This window comes from Myxine glutinosa, chromosome 8, assembly GCF_964187855.1.
Source record: "Myxine glutinosa chromosome 8, kmMyxGlut1.1, whole genome shotgun sequence".
Classification (NCBI taxonomy): domain Eukaryota; kingdom Metazoa; phylum Chordata; class Myxini; order Myxiniformes; family Myxinidae; genus Myxine; species Myxine glutinosa.
Window position 1 is genome coordinate 121,070,340 of NC_136268.1, and position 19,652 is coordinate 121,089,991.

At 50.7% G+C, this 19,652-nt stretch overlaps 1 protein-coding gene across 3 annotated transcripts in view; it reads left to right on the plus strand.

The window, feature by feature from the left end:
- The first annotated feature begins 1,399 nt into the window (after positions 1-1,399).
- Positions 1,400-19,652, plus strand: part of LOC137432889 (N-arachidonyl glycine receptor-like) — a 45,663-nt gene continuing 27,410 nt past the window's right edge. Inside the window, exon 1 of one of the 3 annotated variants that reach the window (XM_068125194.2) lies at positions 1,400-1,684. The gene's annotated coding sequence lies outside the window, so the exon portion shown is untranslated. The remainder of the gene's footprint in view (positions 1,685-19,652) is intronic. The other 2 variants (XM_078783719.1, XM_078783718.1) reach the window with 2 other exon arrangements.

A 19,652-nucleotide genomic window follows, 5' to 3' on the forward strand; every position in this document is an offset into this window, starting at 1 on the left:
GTCGCCCCCTCTATAGACAAAGAAACGATAAGGAAAGAAAGGAGAGATGGAGGACAAATAGACAAATAAATCATGCATAACACACACACACACACACACAGATGCACACACACACCACACCTGAAAACACCTACCCTCACCGAACCTCACCTGCCGTACCCTAACCACGGAATGTACACAGCAATTCACCAGCACGCAAATCAATACACAGGCCCTCCATTTTTTATGAAATTCCCTTCTGTAAACACTAATGACACACTTCCGGGTTTTTTTATTTATTTATTTATTCCAAAAAATAAATTAAAACGGCTAATGAAAAATGTAGAAGACAAAGAAACACAGATCAAAGACAAAGAAGAACAACACAGGACCTAGCCTTCAGCAGTTACTCCACAAATCTCAAACGCTGCAACGCTTATCCACCTTGTGCGTTCTCCACTACCCCACATCGTTACCTGCATAAGTGAGTTAACACTGAGACCCTGCAGAAATGACAAATTCGGACCCAAATCACCTTCTGCCAAATATGTCAGGCAAATATTACTGCCAAATAAAATCATCAGTTGGTTCCTCAAAGTCTTGGGCCAGAAACATTTCCCAGCAAATCTCATAAATTGCTCACCTCCACTCATTTGTTCCTCTTTTTCCCACTTGTGGAATCGCCTTCCAGACTCTCTTCAATCTCATTCTTCCTTCCAGGTCTCAAAGACAGCTGTTCACCACCATCTCAGGCTATTCCCCATCCAAAGCCATGATCTTTTCTACACCTGTTAAACCACCCACACCCCTCCCAAAAGTTTGCTTATATGTCCATCTTGTCCATCCTTTGCTTTCTTCCCTACTCCTCATCGTTACCTGCATCCCTTGTTTGTCCATCTCCGTCTATGTTCTCTCTCCACCTTGCTCTTGGCGTTCCCCTTTCTCCTGCTTTTCCCTTTGTTAGGTTGTGTCCTGATTTGTTTTGTGTCCGAGCTCTTCCATGAACCTAAACCATGTATATAAAAAATATTGGAGACATTAAAGAAGTAACAGTAATTTGAGAATAGGAATGGTATCTATAATGGAAATGCGATCGAATTGAATTCCAGAAGAGTTTACTTTTTTCCCTATAACTATGACAAATTGTCTGCTAAATTGCTATCACAATGTCCTGGGAAGGAATGACAGCCAACTCAAGTACTGTAAAATGCAATATTGTAGCGGCTACCGCTGGCTTTACACAATCGCCTTGCACCTACCGAGGACGCGGAGCGATCACCATGCCGGGCTCGCCCAGGGCGCCCGGGCATGTCCAGACTCGCCTTTCCAGGTTTCGCCCAGGACGCCCGGGCACGCCTTTCCCAGGCAAACGCTCCTGGATAATGTGTATATATATTGCTGCCCGATAAACGGGCTTTTCAGAGTACCCGAGTTGATTTGACACAATAAAGAAACTCGGACGAATTCCAGCTTTTTGTCGCGTCCATTCTTCCGATTTACGTTGGAGCGCAGCTCCTACAATATATGTGTTCTGTCGCATCAATTTCAAATAAAGGAAGCACATGTTGTTTTAGGGAACTTAAAATCTAGGAAGTTACTCAAAAGAAAAAGTGCACAGATATGAAGTTGCTGTTAACAAATGACACGTTGCCTGTCGTTTCACGCCATTCATCGTTGCTCGTTCTGTGAGTTGTTTCAAAGTGAAGTGAGTACCTTGTGCAAATGGTATTTAAACTACTTGTTAGAATATGTATTTGTGAGAAGTAGCAAATTACCAAATGATTGTCACTGCCTCAATTTTAGCTTATTTACTTGTTGATATTGTAAAATTTGCTTTATACGTTGCTTGTTCCGAGTTGACCGATTGCTATAGCAGTATAAACCAGAACGGTACTCGGTAGAGCGCACACCTCCGCCAGGATAAACAGTTTATGTTTTGTATCCCACTCATCGGCCAGATCTGGATTCGGACCTGAACCAAAATCTAATTGGACTGTTCTTGTCAACTAACAAACTCATCCACCTAGATTTGTCATAATTCGTCAATAACTTTTTCAAATATCATGTGATATATCACTTTTTGTCCGATCTCTCAATGGTGAAGAATCACTTGGAAATTAAATAACTCTCGTATCCGAATCCATATTCAGATCTTCACCCAAATCGAATCAATTCGTCCTTGTCACACCCACAACCTGTCCAGCAAGTTCCGTCCAAATCCGTCCATAACTTTTTGAGTTATCCTGCTATGTATCGTTTTTGGTCCCATCTCCCAATGGTGAAGAATCACTTAAAAGATTTTACTAACCGGAACCGAATCCGGATCTTCACCAAAATCTAATTGTTTCATCCTTGTCAAATACACTACTTCGCTGCCAAATTTCGTCCGAATCCGTCCACATCTTTTTGAGATATCTTGTTCACAGACAGACAAACAAACAGACAAACAGACACGGGTGACAACATAACCTCCATCCACCTTCTGTGGCGCAGGTAATTAATATGAATAATACAGACAGACAATGCTTTTTTTTTTTCTTTTTTTTTTTTTTTGTATACTGAATCGAGGCTCGTGAAAGAGCTAACATTTACTTCACAAACAAATCGACCAGACAAACAAAATACACAAAAAGAGGGAGCGGAAGACAAGATGGGGAGAAACGGGGAAGCACACAAACACAACATCCGAGAGCAGGGAGATGTGTGGAAGGGAGAGGGCCCGGGGGGAGGAGGCATGGGAAGGGAGGGGGGGCGGGAGGGAGAAGTATAAAGCACAAGGACACCAAGGACGTCCAGGACAGAAGTTGGTATTTCAAAAAGGGGAATTGGGGTAAAATTAGCGGGGGTAGAAAAGATCAAGGTTTTGGATGGGGGAAGATAAGAGATGGTGGTGAACAGCTGTTTTAAAGACTTGGAGGGTGGAGTGGGATTGAAGAGAGTGAGGGAGTTTGTTCCAGAGGCGGGAGAAAAGAGGAATGAAGGAGTGAAGGTGAGCAGAGAGTCTTGATTTTGGCAGTTTAACCAAAAGAGGGTTGCAGGCAGATCTTGTGCGACCTGTAGGAATATTTGCGGGACAGAGCCCAGAGAGAGCTGGGGGGGGCAAGGCCAGAGAGGAGTCGGTAGAAGACGGAAAGACCACCAACCTGCCTGTGGTGAGTGAGTGAGAGGCCCTTGGAGTTAGCTTCATCGCGGGAGATTCCAATGATTCTGAATGCTTTGGTTTCAACAGCGTGAAGGCGAGCTAGGTGTGAGGCAGGAGCACCAGCCCAGAGGGGAGAGCAGTATTCCATTGAGCTGCAGATGAAAGCCTTGTATGTGGTGAGGAGCTCAGGTGTGCCAAGGAAGGACTTCGCACGACGGAGGATGCCCAGTCGGCGACTGGCTTTGGAGGCCAGATTTGAAATGTGGTTTTTCCAGGAAAGATCATGGCAGATAGTGAGACCCAAAAGCTTGAGTGACAGAACTTCTTGGAGAGGATTATTCAGAAAGTGGCTGGGAGGGTTGTCCAGTCGGTCTTTTCGGAGAGACATCGTAAGAGTGTGAGATTTGTCAGGATTGAAAGACATGTTCCACTTGTTTGCCCAGTCTGTGATTTTGTCAAGGTCTGCAGAGAGTGAGGAGGCTGCAGACTGCCGATCTGAGGGATGAAGAATGGAGCGACAGAGAGTAGAGTCGTCAGCAAAGAGATAGAGAGGATTTTCAAGAGAGTCAGAGAGATCATTGATGAAGACCAGAAAAAGCACAGGGCCCAGAACACTGCCTTGGGGAACTCCAGCCTGAACAGGAAGAGGAGATGAGAGAAACCCATCCAGGGCTACACGTTGACTACGACTAGGGAGGAAGTCCACCAGCCATGTGTTACGTGGTCCTCCCGGTAACTACCTGGTCTTGGTGACCCCCGGACCGTGGGAGGGACCCCGCCAGAAAGATATATGGTTTATACGCTTTCGTAACGCAATCAATATGAATTCCGGTCAAGAAGAAACCCCACACCAAGGATCCGGAATAATCAATAATATATTCACTGAGCAATCAACAACCATCAACAATGCACAATCAATATTACAACCATGTGAACTCATCTACACAAACTCTAAGATGGCCATCTTAATCTTATACATTCCTCACGTGAGCCCCACTCCTGACTCCCTCCGTGGTCAATGTCTCTCCTCTCCGCACACGGGCGGTTGAACGAGCCCCGGGCGGACGTGCTCTAAACGTGCCGTCTCGGACTGGGGCCGCGGCTGCAGCGCACCTCCTTGCCAAGCCACGGGGCAAACCCAGCGCGGCGTCCAACGTGCGCGAGGCCCCAAGTGCGACTCTTACGCGTCCTTGTAGATGGGCAAAAACCCAGCGCGGCTTCCGACGCGAGAGAGGCCCAACGTGCGGACCCGTACGCGTCTTTGTAGACGGGGCAAAACCCCGCGCGGCTTCCGACGCGAGCGAGGCCCAACGTGCGGACCCGTACGCGTCTTTGTAGACGGGGCAAACTGTCCCGGACGCTTGGTTTCGTGCACGAACTCACAGTGACTGGACGTGTCCAAAGGTATTTACCGCCCAGGTAACTCCTCTCGCCAGACGTTTCGCAACGGCGCGTTTTCCGCGCAGCGTAAGGTCGATTCCACCTTCTCGTCGTCGCGGGCGAGGAAGAAGAAACACCGTCCTTTTCTCTCCTCGTGTCTTTTCTTCTTCCGTTTCCGGCCACTTCCGTTTCCGGCCACTGGTTCCGAAGGGCTCCTGACCCTCCCATCACAACAACCCTTAATATAATACACACGGATAAGCAACCTGAATGGTAATTTACATACATTCACCTAAATATGTAACACTCCCCCCCTTCAAGAAAGAAAGTTTGAACCCAGCGAAAACTTTCTTTGCCGGCCAATTTGGAGAAACAAACCAGATCACTCAACCCCCCCACATTATCAGTTCCCCCTGGGCACAGTTATCACTTAAAAATAAAGCCAGTTAAGCCACTCGATAGCACTTTTCCGGGAGGCCAAGCCGAGTATTCACTACATGGATGCCTTTAGGAACGCGGAGTTCACGGTTAGTCCGTGCAGGAAAGTTCTCTACATGGGCGCCTTGAGGAACGTGGAGTTCACGGTTAGTCCGTGCAGGAAAGTTCTCTACATGGGCGCCTTGAGGAACGTGGAGTTCACGGTTAGTCCGTGCAGGAAAGTTCACTACATGGACGCCTTTAGGAACGGCGTTCACGGTTAATTCGTGTAGGAATCTTGGCTCGGTGGCTCCGCCGCCTTCAGTGCTTCAACTTCTCAGAACGTCCCTAATAATTAGGGTGGGACCACTGGTCCCTGTAGTCCCCGGAATACCGGTCTTCTTCTCGGCCACTACTTTGCCAATTCTTCCTTCGGGAGCGGCCGTAACTCAGGGAGCCTCCATAATAATATTGACTGCGGCCACCACCAAAACTACCGCCCAGTTGTCCTCTCCTGTAGACCTCTCGACGCCTACGAAATGCCTTCCCTACTGTTATGGTCCGACCCTCCAAATCCTTGCCATTCCAATTCTTCTCTGCCTCTCTGGCGTCTTTTGTGCTGGCAAACGTGACAAAGCCGAACCCTCTTGACTGTTGCGTTTCCCAGTCTCTTACCAACCGCACTTCCACCAGCGGCCCATATCTGTTGAAGACAGAGGTCAGAACTTCTTCCTCTGTTTTGAAGTTCAGTCCCCCTACAAATAACTTGGCACTTTTGTCACCATCCCGAGCTGGTGTGGTGTTATTTTCCCTGCTGGGCTCTTTATCAACCCTCAGGTTACCATAAACTTGACCCCCGGCCAAATCATTCCCGAGAACCACAGATACACCCTCTACAGGAAACGTGGCTTGTAAACCGACGGTGACCGGTCCTGACACCAAATCGGACTCCAACTGGATGACCTGAAGGGGAGCACTAACACCGCCCCCGATCCCCTGTAAACGAACACTATCCCTCGTTGCCGTCTCCTCGGACCATGGCAAAATGCCTTCAAGCATTAAAGATTGATGGGCCCCTGTGTCTCTCAATATCCTAACCGGTCTCCGGTTAGTCGAGGCTCCATCCAGTGACACAAACCCCTCGGAAATAAATGGTTGGTAACCCTCTTGATGGCGATTTCTTACGCTAGCCATCGCATTCGGAGTTGTAATAGTCGGACTCCGCTCTGGGTTGTCCCTTTTCATGAGGTAACAACTGGACATCAAGTGTCCAGGTTTTTTGCAAAACGCGCAAGTAGGCCCGGAGGAAAAACTCGGGGTCTGCCTCGGGCCCCCCGAACTATAAGTTTGTCTTGGGCCCGCATCCCTCTGATTTCGAACCGGTGGGGTATCATAGTTGTCCCCATAATCATCTCGAGGCCGCCGCCATGTATGGTCGTTCTCCGCACCTGCTGTTCCCCACCTCCCCTGCGGAGATCTAGGCGAGGAGTTAGGTTCGTGGACCCCTATTCGGTGGGTTAAGGCATAATCATCTGCCATGGTGGCTGCGTCCCACAACTTTGGTACCTTCTTTTCCTGCAGGTACACTTTGATGTCCTCGTGGACACACTGCTGGAATTCCTCCACCAGGATCAAGTCCCGCAATGTCTCGAAGTCTTTCCCGACTCCCTTTGACTCACACCACCGATCAAACATGTTTTCTTTCACTCTGGCAAACTCCACATGGGTCTCACTCTCCCTCTTCCTGGCATTCCTGAATTTTTGCCTGTAAGCTTCCGGAACCAACTCATAGGCTTTGAGGATGTGCTTCTTCAGTACCTCATAATCTGCACATTGGTCCATTGGTAGCGCCGAATAAATTTCCTGAGCTTTCCCCACCAGCACACTTTGCACGAGTATGGTCCATGCCTCCTCCGGCCAGTTTAATTGTCGAGCCACTTTCTCAAAGTGTGGAAAAAATTTCGCGACTTCTTTTTCACTGAACGGTGGAACCAGCCTCACATGTCTGCCCACATCCCAGGTTTTCTGGTTAGGTGTCGACCCCGTCAGCAAGGGTGGTGCCTCTCCCCGTTCTCTCATTAACTCCAGCTCCTTGAATTTGATTTCTTGCTGAAGCTGCATGTCACGTTCCTTTAATTCCCTTTCCGCTTTTCTCTCCTCTGCTTCGAGGTCCCTTGCAGCTCTCCTTTCCTCTGCTTGTTCCTTTTCTCTTCTTTCCTGGAGTTCTCTTTCCACTCTCCTTTCCTCTGCTTGTTTCTCTTCTCTCCTCTCCTCTGCTTTCCTTTCTTCTTCTGCTCTTTCCTTTTCTGCTTTCCTTTCTTCTTCTGCTCTTTCCTTTTCTGCTTTCCTTTCTTCTTCTGCTCTTTCCTTTTCTGCTTTCCTTTCTTCTTCTGCTCTTTCCTTTTCTGCTTTCCTTTCTTCTTCTGCTCTTTCCTTTTCTGCTTTCCTTTCTTCTTCTGCTCTTTCCTTTTCTGCTTTCCTTTCTTCTTCTGCTAACCTTTCCTGGAGTTCTCGTTCCACTCTCCTTTCCTCTGCTTGTTTCTCTTCTCTCCTCTCTTCTGCTTTCCTTTCTTCTTCTTTTAACCTTTCCTGGAGTTCTCGTTCCACTCTCCTTTCCTCTGCTTGCTTCTCTTCTCTTCTCTCTTCTGCTTTCCTTTCTTCTTCTTTGATCCGTTCCTGGCTCCGTAATTGCAACTCCAGTTTCCGGAGCTCCACGTCTTCTGGTTCTTCGGGTAGCCACTCCCAGGCTAACTCGTCCCATTTTCCTAATCCCACCATAGATTGTATCACCGTGGCCTGCAACTCTGCCTTCCTCAAATTAGTTCGGACCTCCAAGTTAAAATGTTTGGCCAATTTCAAGAGATCCGACTTTAGCAATGCTCGGAACTGTGCCTCACTCGGGGTTACCCCAAAGTTCTGTGCCACAAACGCCATGGTGCCTATCGTTAACACCTGTTAACCTTCACCCCAAGACTTTCCCCAATTTCTCAAAAAAAAAAAAATATTACCAATTAATAATTAATTAATAAATTTTAATTACCAAAAATATTATTATTTTATTATTTTATACACTTTTAGATCCCGGACGTAGACCCAATTGCGAAACCGCAAATCGTAATTTGGACGAGCCCCCAATTCTGTTACGTGGTCCTCCCGGTAACTACCTGGTCTTGGTGACCCCCGGACCGTGGGAGGGACCCCGCCAGAAAGATATATGGTTTATACGCTTTCGTAACGCAATCAATATGAATTCCGGTCAAGAAGAAACCCCACACCAAGGATCCGGAATAATCAATAATATATTCACTGAGCAATCAACAACCATCAACAATGCACAATCAATATTACAACCATGTGAACTCATCTACACAAACTCTAAGATGGCCATCTTAATCTTATACATTCCTCACGTGAGCCCCACTCCTGACTCCCTCCGTGGTCAATGTCTCTCCTCTCCGCACACGGGCGGTTGAACGAGCCCCGGGCGGACGTGCTCTAAACGTGCCGTCTCGGACTGGGGCCGCGGCTGCAGCGCACCTCCTTGCCAAGCCACGGGGCAAACCCAGCGCGGCGTCCAACGTGCGCGAGGCCCCAAGTGCGACTCTTACGCGTCCTTGTAGATGGGCAAAAACCCAGCGCGGCTTCCGACGCGAGAGAGGCCCAACGTGCGGACCCGTACGCGTCTTTGTAGACGGGGCAAAACCCCGCGCGGCTTCCGACGCGAGCGAGGCCCAACGTGCGGACCCGTACGCGTCTTTGTAGACGGGGCAAACTGTCCCGGACGCTTGGTTTCGTGCACGAACTCACAGTGACTGGACGTGTCCAAAGGTATTTACCGCCCAGGTAACTCCTCTCGCCAGACGTTTCGCAACGGCGCGTTTTCCGCGCAGCGTAAGGTCGATTCCACCTTCTCGTCGTCGCGGGCGAGGAAGAAGAAACACCGTCCTTTTCTCTCCTCGTGTCTTTTCTTCTTCCGTTTCCGGCCACTTCCGTTTCCGGCCACTGGTTCCGAAGGGCTCCTGACCCTCCCATCACAACAACCCTTAATATAATACACACGGATAAGCAACCTGAATGGTAATTTACATACATTCACCTAAATATGTAACACATGCGTGGAGATTTCCATGGATACCAAAAGAGGAGAGTTTGGTGAGCAGAGCGGGGTGCCAGACTGTATCGAAGGCACGTGATATGTCAAGGGAGACTGCTCTAATTTCCTGTTTGGCATTGAGGACCTCCATCCATTGTTGAGAAAGCAGAAGCAGCATGTCCAGAGTGGAGTGTCCAGGTCTGAAACCAAATTGATGATCAGAGATCAAGCCATTGGAGAAGAGGAAAGATTTCATATCTGAAGCAATGATGGATTCCATGACCTTGCTGATAATTGGGAGAAGGCTGATTGGTCTGTAGTTGCTGGGATCTGTTTTTGCACCTTTTTTGTGCAAAGCGGTGATGTTGGCAGATTTCCAAGCAGATGGAAGATGACCTTGAGCAAAAGAGAGGGTGAAGAGAACAGAGAGAGGGAGTGAAAGAGCGGAAGAACATGATTTTAGGACCCGTGGGCTGATGCCGTCAGGTCCAGTTGCAGAATCAGAGTCGAGGGTTGACAGACACTTTTCCACCTTGTCAGGAGGAAAGGACACAGAGTCCAGGAGCAGCTAGGTACGACTGGGTACGGTGGGTACAGAGAGGGATGGGTTTGGGACACAAGATTTAGAGGCAAACACAGAGTTGAGGCATTCGGCTTTTTCACGTGCGGAGTCAGCCGTGTGGCCATTTAAGGTGAGGGAGGGGATGGAGGGGGAACAAACACCAGAAACAGATTTTACCAGACGCCACCAGGATTTGGAAGAGGGAGACAGATAAGAGAGTTTGGTCCTGAGGACGGAGAGATATTGTTTCCTGGCTCTCCTGAGGGTGGACACACACTTGTTTCGGGCTTTGTGAAAGGAAATGAGATTTCCTTCCGTTGGATTTGCTTTCCAGGAGACGAAAGCAAGTTGTTTCTGGGCAATAGCCTCACCACAAGATTCCGTGTACCATGGACGGGAGGAAGGGTATGACAACTGAAGACGAGAAGGGATAAAACTGTGCATGAGAGAGAGCAATTTACTTTGGAAGAATTCCCAGGATGAGTTGATGTCAGAGGCAGTAGAGATGGGAGACCAGTCCAGATGATTGATGGTTGCTTGAAGACCGTGCCAGTTGGCCTGAGTGAAATGCCAGACTCGTCGACGCTGAGTAGGCTCTCTGAAAATGGTCAGAGAGATGTCCACTTTAACAAGCACATGATCAGAAGAGCCGATTGGAGCAGAAGAAGAGCAGCAGACATTTTCAGGGAAGTTAGTCATAACCAAGTCCAGAAGAGAAGATTCTCCGTTGACTGAGATCCGGGTTGGGAAATTGACAGATTGTGTCAGTCCCAGTGAGTCACAGAAGTCCTTTGCTGAAGAGCCATGGCTGGTGAGAGAGGTACCCACCCCCAGCCAACTGGCATGGTGACAGTTGAAATCACCACATATGAGGAAGAGAGAGTTGGGATGGGTAGATAGAAGTTGGTCCATATTATCAGACAGCGAGATGTAGATGGAGTCATCACTGTTTGGTTGACTGTACAACACGCATATGAACAAAAGGTGGGAGTGAAGGGGAAGCCGTAGCCAAAGGTATTCCTGGGGGTGAGGTGGAGAGAGGGCAGTGCAGGGCGAGTGAGGAAGAGAGTTTTTTATAAAGATAGCAACCCCACCTCCAGAACGAGGCTCAGGTCTATCATACCGGAGGAGGGAGTAACCTGGGAGAGATACCAAAGAATCAGAGACATCATGAAGGAGGAAGGTTTCTGTTAAGCAGATCACGTCTGGTTTGTCAGAAGCAACCTGTATGGAGAGATCAGTTAAGTTTGAGCGAAGGCCCCGGATGTTTGAGGTCCATACTGTTAAGGAAGAGGAAGGGGGAGCATCGGATACAGAACAGGGGGGGGGGGGGAGCGGTAGGGCAGGATGTGGAAGAGGAGGAAGAGGTAGGGAGAGCTGTTGCAGGTGTGTCAGAGATTACAGAATAGCTTGGAGAAAGGGAAGAATGGGGCGGACAAAAGGTTTGATGGTGTTTGGGTGAGGCGCAGTGAGGTGTTATTTGAGGAGGGGGAAGAGTGAGGCAGAAGGTTGAGGAAGATGAAGGTGAAAGTTGGAAGGGGGAAGAAGCGGGGAGGACGCTTTGAGGAGGAGGGGTGAGAGGGGAGTCTAGGAGGGGAGGAGTGAGGGAGAGTGTCGGAGGAGAGGGGTGTGGGGGGAGTTTAGGAGGGAAGGGGCAGGGGGGGAGATTTGAAAGGGATGGGTGTTTGGGAAGATTTGGGGGGGAGGGGCAAGGGGGAAGATTTGACAGAGATGGATGATGGGGAAGATTTGGAGGGGAGGGATGAGATTGGATTTTGAAAAGTGTACGATTTATGGGAAACGAACATTTATTGCAAAATGAGTTTCTTGAGACATTGGAGTCAAAAATACGTTTGAGGACGCTGAAGGATGGGTGGAGTTCTGGAGAGTTTAGGGAATGAATGAAAGATGCACTGTAAGAGATGGAATTTTTTTTTTGAATGAATAGAATTGGTGAGCAAGTCGAAAGCATCCTTTTATAGAAGAAGTAGAAAAAAGTGTTATAGAATATGACATAATAATAAAGTTATTCAGGGGGCAGATGAAACATGTATTAACAACTTGATCACGTGATCTCGAACAACGTGGTCGAAGAACGAAAGAACAAATAACGAAGAACGAAAGAGCAAAAGAACGAAGAACGAAAGAACAAATAAGAACGTACAAGCGGATAAGAACAGGGAAGGGAAAAAAATTTTTTTTTTTTTTTTGAGATTTTAAAACAACTGTATGGGTGAAAAGACCCTGAAAAACAGAGACCGACAGTAGTTGCAGCGCGATCGAAGAACCGCTGAGACAAAAAACAAAAGCCTCAAGCCAAGGTCTGAGGACACGGTAGCCTACTACTACTAGCACTACACTAGGCCTCAGAATACACGATACGAAAAAAACCGACGGTTCTGTACACAGGTATGAAAAACCAACACCGAGAAACCTATTAAAGTCACCTCAATAGGTACATACACCGAAAGAAAGATAAAGATACGCCAAAAACACAAATGTGAAAGATCACTTAGCTTCGAAAGCGTGAGCGCATGGAACAGCTTCGAAAAGACGTGACCTCGCCGTGATCTCGCGAGAGCACTCAAAAAAAAAAAAACCTAGCCTAAAAACCTAGCCTAAAAAAACCTAGCCTAAAAAAAAAAACCTAAAAAAAATAAAAACCTAAAAAAAAAAAAAAACTATTACTATGATATTCCTATTACTATGACTACTCTTGTAATGGCCCTAGTTATCCGAGGAACCTTATTGGCCCATGTCCTTTATGAACTGAACTTGACTATCCTAATTTAATTTGTTCAATGTTTCTTTCCCACGAATGCACTAGCTTCTCTTAGTTCTATATATGGTTGGATAAGGAGGGAAAAAAACATTTGTGAGCTCTAATATAAGATGGTGAATCAAAATATTCTTCCCCTATTCGAAAAGTTTCCAGAGCCAAAGGAATGACTTCAATTCCAATGGCATCAGGAAACTCACCCCCTCCGGGGAAATGTCTGATACTAGCTACAAACAGCACGGCGAAGGACTAACATCTGTGCCGAGTTTCATCGGTGCAAGACCATTCGATCATAGTTGGTGGGAAAGCATTTTTAAAAACTTGTATTCCACAATTTAATAGAAAAGTAAAGATGCATTAATTTTTTTAGATGCTCGCCTTGTCATAAAAATTGTGATTAAAAACGTTATTAAAGCAAGAATCCTGACAAATCTCACACTCTCACATTGTCTCTCTGAAAGGACCACCTGGACAACGCTCCCATCTACTTTCTGAACAATTCTCTTGAAGAAGTTCTGTCACTCAAGCTTTTGGGTCTCAATATCTGCCATGATATTCCGTCGTGCGAAGTCCTTCCTTGGCACACCTGAGCTCCTCACCACATACAAAGCTTTCATCTGCAGCTCAATGGAATACTGTTCCCCCCTCTGGGCCGGTGCTCCTGCCTCACACCTAGCTCGTCTACACGCGGTTGAAACCAAAGCTTTCAGAATCATTGGAATCTCTCGCGATGAAGCTGATTCTGAGGGCCTTTCTTTCTCTCACAACAGGCAGGTAGGTGGTCTTTCTGTCTTCCACCGACTCCTCTCCGGCCTTGTCCTCCTGCTCTGTCTGTGCTCTGTCCCCCAAATATTCCTGTAGGACACACAAGATCTGCCAGCAACCCTCCTCTGGTGAAACTGCCAAAATCAAGACTCTCTGCTCACCTTCACTCTTTCATTCCCCTTTTCTCCCACCTCTGGAACAAACTTCCACACTCTTAAATCCCTCTCCTCCCTCCAGGTCTTTAAAACAACTGTTCACCACCATCTCTTATCTTCTCCCATCCAAAACATTGATCTTTTCTACCCCCGTTAAAACGCTCTAAATCTGCCTCTTTGAATCCCCAACTTCTTTCCTGGGGTTCCTAGAAGTGTTCATTTGCTTTCTACCGTGTAACCCTCCATTCTTCCCCAGCCCTCCCCCTTCCACAGATCTACCGGCGTCCATGTTCTCTTCTGTTTTTGTGTTTGTGTGCTTCCCTCTCTCTCCCCCTCTTGTCTCTCCCCCTTCATTGCATGTTTTTCATGTTCAATGTGTTAGCTCTTACACGAGCCTCGATTCTGTATCCAAAAAAAAGAAGAAAAAAAAAGTAATCCAGAATAGATATCATCGTGCAGTTGTTTAAAAAAATTGTCTGCACTAAAACATAAGCGATACATATCAGTAAACAATCTTCTGGCCTCCATCTTGCGGTGTACATATTTCGTTGTTAGAGAAGTCAGAAAATATTTACAGGAAGATGACTTGTTGCACTATAAATATCTCCGGGCAAATTTCAGTCCCATTGATTTTGTTGGCCTTGGAGGATCTGTAGCATACAGCTTATATAAGGATACTTCTCAGTAGGTAGAACTCAAGGAACGAGTTTACATTTGTGGCGACTGAGAAAATTAGCATAATTATTGCAGGACTTGCAGATAAATTTAATAACGATTAAAAAAGGTAATATCAAGTAAGATGGGGCAAGATGCACCTGTTGGGAATGCTTTGTCAAGATCCCCCCGCCCCCCCCCCTCCCTGAGACCGAGAATGCACGAGTTTATTATGATATAAAAATAGGGGGTGTGGAACAACTTGCCCCACTTTTACCTGCAGGGTCATGTTATCGCACTTTACTCTATCACCTATTTTATGCAAGAGTTACACAAGGAAATATCGACACAAGAGGAAAGTAAGCCAAACCCTAATAGAGCATCATGTCTGTGCCAAAATTTGGGTTCAGTTTAGGTTTTGACATCTTATAAAATGGTCATACCTTCCAAGAATCAAGTCCCTGGAGGAGTTTAATGCATTAATATTATCCCCACATATTACCGCACATGCAATAGCACAAAGATCATGCATTATTTATAACCAGCATACTCCAGTTTCGACAAATGTAAAGTTACGGCGATGGGTGCAGGGCTGGGGGGCAGCGGGGCTGAGGGGTGCCGGGGGTCCGACCGCCGGGGGGCGGCCTTGACGCGGAGGCAGAGCTGCTGGCGGGGGTGCCGGGGGTCCGACCGCCGGGGGGCGGCTTCGACGCGGAGGCAGCGCTGCCGGCGGGGGGGGTGGTCCGGATCGAGGTGGGCCGGCTTGAGGTGGTCCACGGAAATGCGATCCGGGGTACCGCCGATGTCGACCGTGAAAAACTTGTCACCGGTCTCCAGCACGCGGAACGGCCCGTCGTACGGGGGCCGTAGCGGTGCCTGGTGGGCGTCGTGCCGGATGAACACGTACTTTGCCGTGCGAAGCTCCAGGGCGACGTGGGACGGCGGGCAACCGTGGTGTGCCGTTGGCACCGGGGCAAACCTCCGGGCGGTCTCCTGAAGGGCGGAGCGCTGTTGTGCCGCGGACCAAGGAGCCGGGGAGTTGGTGATAAATTCACCCGGTACCCGCAGTGGTTGCCCGAAGACCAGCTCCGCCGAGGACACGCACAGGTCATCCTTGGGCGCCGTCCTGAGGCCCAGCAGGACCCAGGGGCCCAGCCGCCGTCGCGGAGGCTGGCCTGGAGCGCGGCCTTCATGGAGCGATGAAAGCGCTCGCACAGGCCATTGGCCTGGGGGTGGTAGGCCGTGGTGTGGTGTAGCCTCACCCCGAGTCCTTGCGCCACCATGGCCCAGAGCTCCGAGGTGAACTGGGGGCCGCGGTCGGACGAGATGTCCGAGGGGGCACCGAACCGGGCAACCCAAGTGGCGATAAAGGCTTGCGCCACCTCAGCCGCAGACGTCGCCGCCAATGGGACGGCCTCCGGCCACCGCGTGGTGCGGTCGACCATGGTGAGGAGGTGGGTGAACCCTTGCGAGGGGGGCAGAGGTCCCACCAAGTCGACGTGCACGTGGTCTAACCACCGCTCGGGCACCGTAAACGGGGCCAACGGTGCCTTGGTGTGCCGGTGGACCTTTGCGCGCTGGCACGCGAGGCACGTCCTGGCCCAGTCGCGGACGTCCTTCCTGAGGCCATGCCAGACGAACTTCGCCCCGACGAGCTTCTGGGATGTCGTCGCGCCAGTGTGGGACAGGCCGTGGATGGCGTCGAACACTGGGCGCTGCCAGCCAGCGGCCACGATGGGGCAAGGCCGGCCGAGGGAGACGTCGCATAGGAGGGCCGTGCCCGCGGCGTCGAACAGCACCTCGGTGACACGGAGGCCCATGATGGCGGTCCGCAAGGCCTGGACGCCGGGGTCGGGGGTCTGGGCCTCCGCCATCCGGGCATAGTCGACCCCGAGGTGGACCGCATGCACGACGGACCGGGAAAGGCAATCCGCCACCGGGTTGTCCTTACCCGCCACGTGACGGATGTCCGTCGTGTACTCGGACACGGCAGAGAGGTGGTGCTGCTGCCGTTCCGACCATGGCTCGGCGACCTTGGCCATCGCGAACACAAGGGGCTTGTGGTCAACGAAGGCCGTGAACGGGCGGCCCTCCAGCAGGTGGCGGAAGTGTCAGACCGCCAGGTGGAGCCCGAGCAGCTCGCGGTCGAAGGTGCTGTACAGGCGTTCGTGCGGGCGCAGCTGCCGGCTAAAAAACGCCAGCGGTTGCCAAGCACCACGCACCCATTGCTCGTGCACCACGCCCACCGCATAGTCCGACGCATCGGTGGTGAGGGCGATCGGTGCATCGGGCGCCGTGTGCGCCAGCATGGTGGCGTTGGCCAGAGCCAGCTTTGCGCCCGCGAATGCCGCGGCCATCGGCTCCGACCATGCGATGTCACCTTTGCCCGGCTTGCCCCGAAGGGCCTCGTGCAAGGGGCGGAGGAGCCGGGCGACCTGGGGCACGAAGCGGTGGTAAAAGTTTACCATGCCCAGGAACTCCTGGAGCCCCTTGATCGTGCGGGGCCGCGGGAAATCCCTGACCGCCTCCACCTTGGCCGGTAAAGGGACGGCCCCGTGCTCGGTGATGCGGTGCCCCAAGAAGTCAATGGTGGCGACACCGAAACGGCACTTGGCAGGGTTGATGATTAGGCCATGCTGGCCCAGGCGTTCGAAAAGCGTGTGGAGGTGGAGCAGGTGGTCCTCCCAGGATGCGCTCGCGACTAGGATGTCGTCCAGGTAGACAAACAGGAAAGGTAAGTCGCGCAAGACGCTATCCATAAGCCGATGGAACGCCTGAGCCGCATTCTTCAACCCGAAGGGCATCCTGAGGAATTCGAAGAGGCCGAAAGGGGTGATGATGGCCGTCTTCGGGACGTCGTCCGGTTGGACGGGGACCTGATGGTAGCCCCGGATGAGGTCCACCTTAGAAAACACGGTCGTGTTGGCCAACCGGGCGGAAAAGTCCTGAATGTGTGGGACCGGTAGCGGTCGGGGGTGGTGGCATCGTTGAGCCGGCGGTAGTCCCCGCAGGGCCGCCATCCCCCGACGGGCTTCGGCATGATGTGCATCGGAGAATCCCAAGTGCTGTTGGAGCGCCGCACGATCCCCCGCCGCTCCAGCGTGGCGAACTCCGCTTTCGCCACCGCGAGCTTCGTGGGCTCGAGTCGGCGTGCCCGGGCATAGACCGGCGGCCCGACCGTGGGGATGTGGTGCTCCACCCCATGTTTAACGGCCACCGCTGAGAAGGTGGGCCGCGTGAGGGCCGGGAAACTGGCGAGGAGGCGGGTAAAGTCGTCCGCTGCCGGAAGCGTGCAAACTAAACTCGCCGGGACGGAACCTTCCAGCAAGCCACTTGGCAAACCGCTCGGTGAGCTGCTCAGTGAGCAGCTCAACGAGCCGGTCAGCGAACAAGCGAGCGAGCTAAAGGTTTCGGCCTGGACGAGCTGTCTGCGCTTCACGTCGACCAACAACCCATTCGCACATAGGAAGACCGCACCAAGCAATGCCATTGGCATGCTGGCGGTCACGAATGACCATTGAAAGTGCTGCCCTCCGAACCGCAGGGAGAGGCAGCGCTTCCCGAATGTGCGGATGGGTGTACCGTTGGCGGCAAGCAACGCGGGGCCCCGGCCCGCGGTTCGCTTGTCGGACGTGGAGGCGCGGATGACGCTTACCTGTGCTCCTGTATCGCAGAGGAAACGGCGCCCGGACAAGGTGTCCGTGATGAACAGGAGGCTGCCGGAACGGCCGACGCTCAGGGTCGCTAATGAGCGCCGGCCTGGTCGTTTCCCAACTTGTCAAACGAGCATGGCGGGCAACACTTCTTAGCCTTGTGGCCGAACCTGGCCTGGAAATAGCACCAGGCTTGCGGCGGCGGGGGCGGTGGCGGCGGCGGTGGCCGCGGTTTTCTTGGCGGCGGTGGTGGTGGTGGGCGTGGCGCGGCAGCGGCCATGAGGGATGCTGTAGCCTCTGCCCCGGGGTTCACGACGGCAGCACCGTAACTCGACCGCGTGTCGCAAGCCGCGAAGAACTTGTCGGCCTCTACAGCCAGGGCGCAGGGTTCCCTTATGTTGGAACCGGCCAGCACGAGGCGTACCTGTAGAGGTAGCTGGCGTAGGAAAAGCGCCCGGAATAAGAAATCCGGGGCTTGGTCACCCAGCAGCGACAGCATATAATCCATCCGCACGGATGGTCGTGTGTCGCCGAGTTCGGGAAGGTCCAGGAGGCGGTCGGCCCATTCGATCTCCGTGAGGCCGAACGTGGCGATGAGGAGACGTTTGAGCGCCCTGTACTTGTGGTCGGCCGGCAGGTGCCGCAGGATGGACACGACCCGGGCGGCAGTGCCGGGCCCGAGGGCGGCGACCACGTGGTAGTAACGGGTCTCGTCCGCCGTTATGCCTCGAAGCTGAAATTGCGCTTCGGCCTGCACGAACCACACGCTTCGGCTGCTTCCCAAAACTCTGGGAGTTTTACTGCGACGGCGTTGTTGGCCATGGCGCGTTCGGTGGTCAGCAACGGCTGAATCAATCGGGGTCACCAGTGAAGTGTGGTGCTGCGCACACAACTTGCTTGCCAAAAAGGTAGGCCACAACGCGTTAGTTAAAACCAAAAGAGTCTTTATTACGAAAGCTCGAACTGCAGCACTGGGCGGGCTCGAACTTAGAGCCCGCATATATGTGCCGAGGCCACGCCTAGTCCCCGGGCGTGGCCGCTCGGTCGAAGGGCGGGGCATGTGCCATCGGTCCCGCCTGGGCCCTCGCGCCACCCACTGGTGCACAGAATTATTGCCCCATGTGCCCGCCACACCCACCCCTTTTTCTTTTTTTTTTTGCAAATTGCCAATAAAAATATATTTTCTACAATTGTGGTCTGATTCAGGCATATATTCATTTTAAGAATGTTCACATGGTAAATGTTTGATAATAATAATAATACTGAAATATGCCATTTGTGTCTGTCCATCTGTCTGATGAATTTTTGACGCCAATACTTTCCGTCCTTACTTATCCAATCTCAACCAAACTTGACAGGATGACCAAGGGTTACATAATGAAGGTTGTAGCGCATTCATTTGCCCCCTTCCCCAAGCGGGGTTTCTCCCCCTGAGCAGGTTTTCCCCGCCATTGCCATCAATGGGTTGCGTGTTGCGGTGTATAGCTGTATTAAGTTGGCTTTATCGTGGCCTTTGTCCAAAGAAGATTTATCGTAGCGTTGTTCCAAAGACGCTTTGAATAACAAAATTAATGATAATGGCATATTGTTAATGCAATGACAAAACAATATTAATACTAATAATGTCCCACTTCCCCGAGGCGTTTTTCCTCATTTCCTGCAGTGATAACGTGAAAAAATAGCTGATAGTTTTACTGGCGTTTCCGTATGAGTAGCAGCTTCTGCAGGAAGAAAAAATATTGTAAACCACAAACACGTATGATTTTATTTTTTACAGTCGCTAATGCTCTTTATAACACTAAATGAAGAAATTTGGAGGAATCCCGACATCCATGAAGTAAGGTTTACTTACAGAACTGAACGAAGATCTACGGTACTCTATATAACCCATAAATGTTGGGTTAATAACATGGCCTTTTCTGCCGCGACCGTGGCATTTTTCGGAGCAAACCTTTGAAACTCGCTCGTGCTGTTTGATACGAAACAAAGGGAGGAAGACCGGGATGTGCTTATTTACCAAGCGGCTAGCTAGCGCTTGCCAAGCCAACCGTTCCTTAACGGTTTTAAATTGAA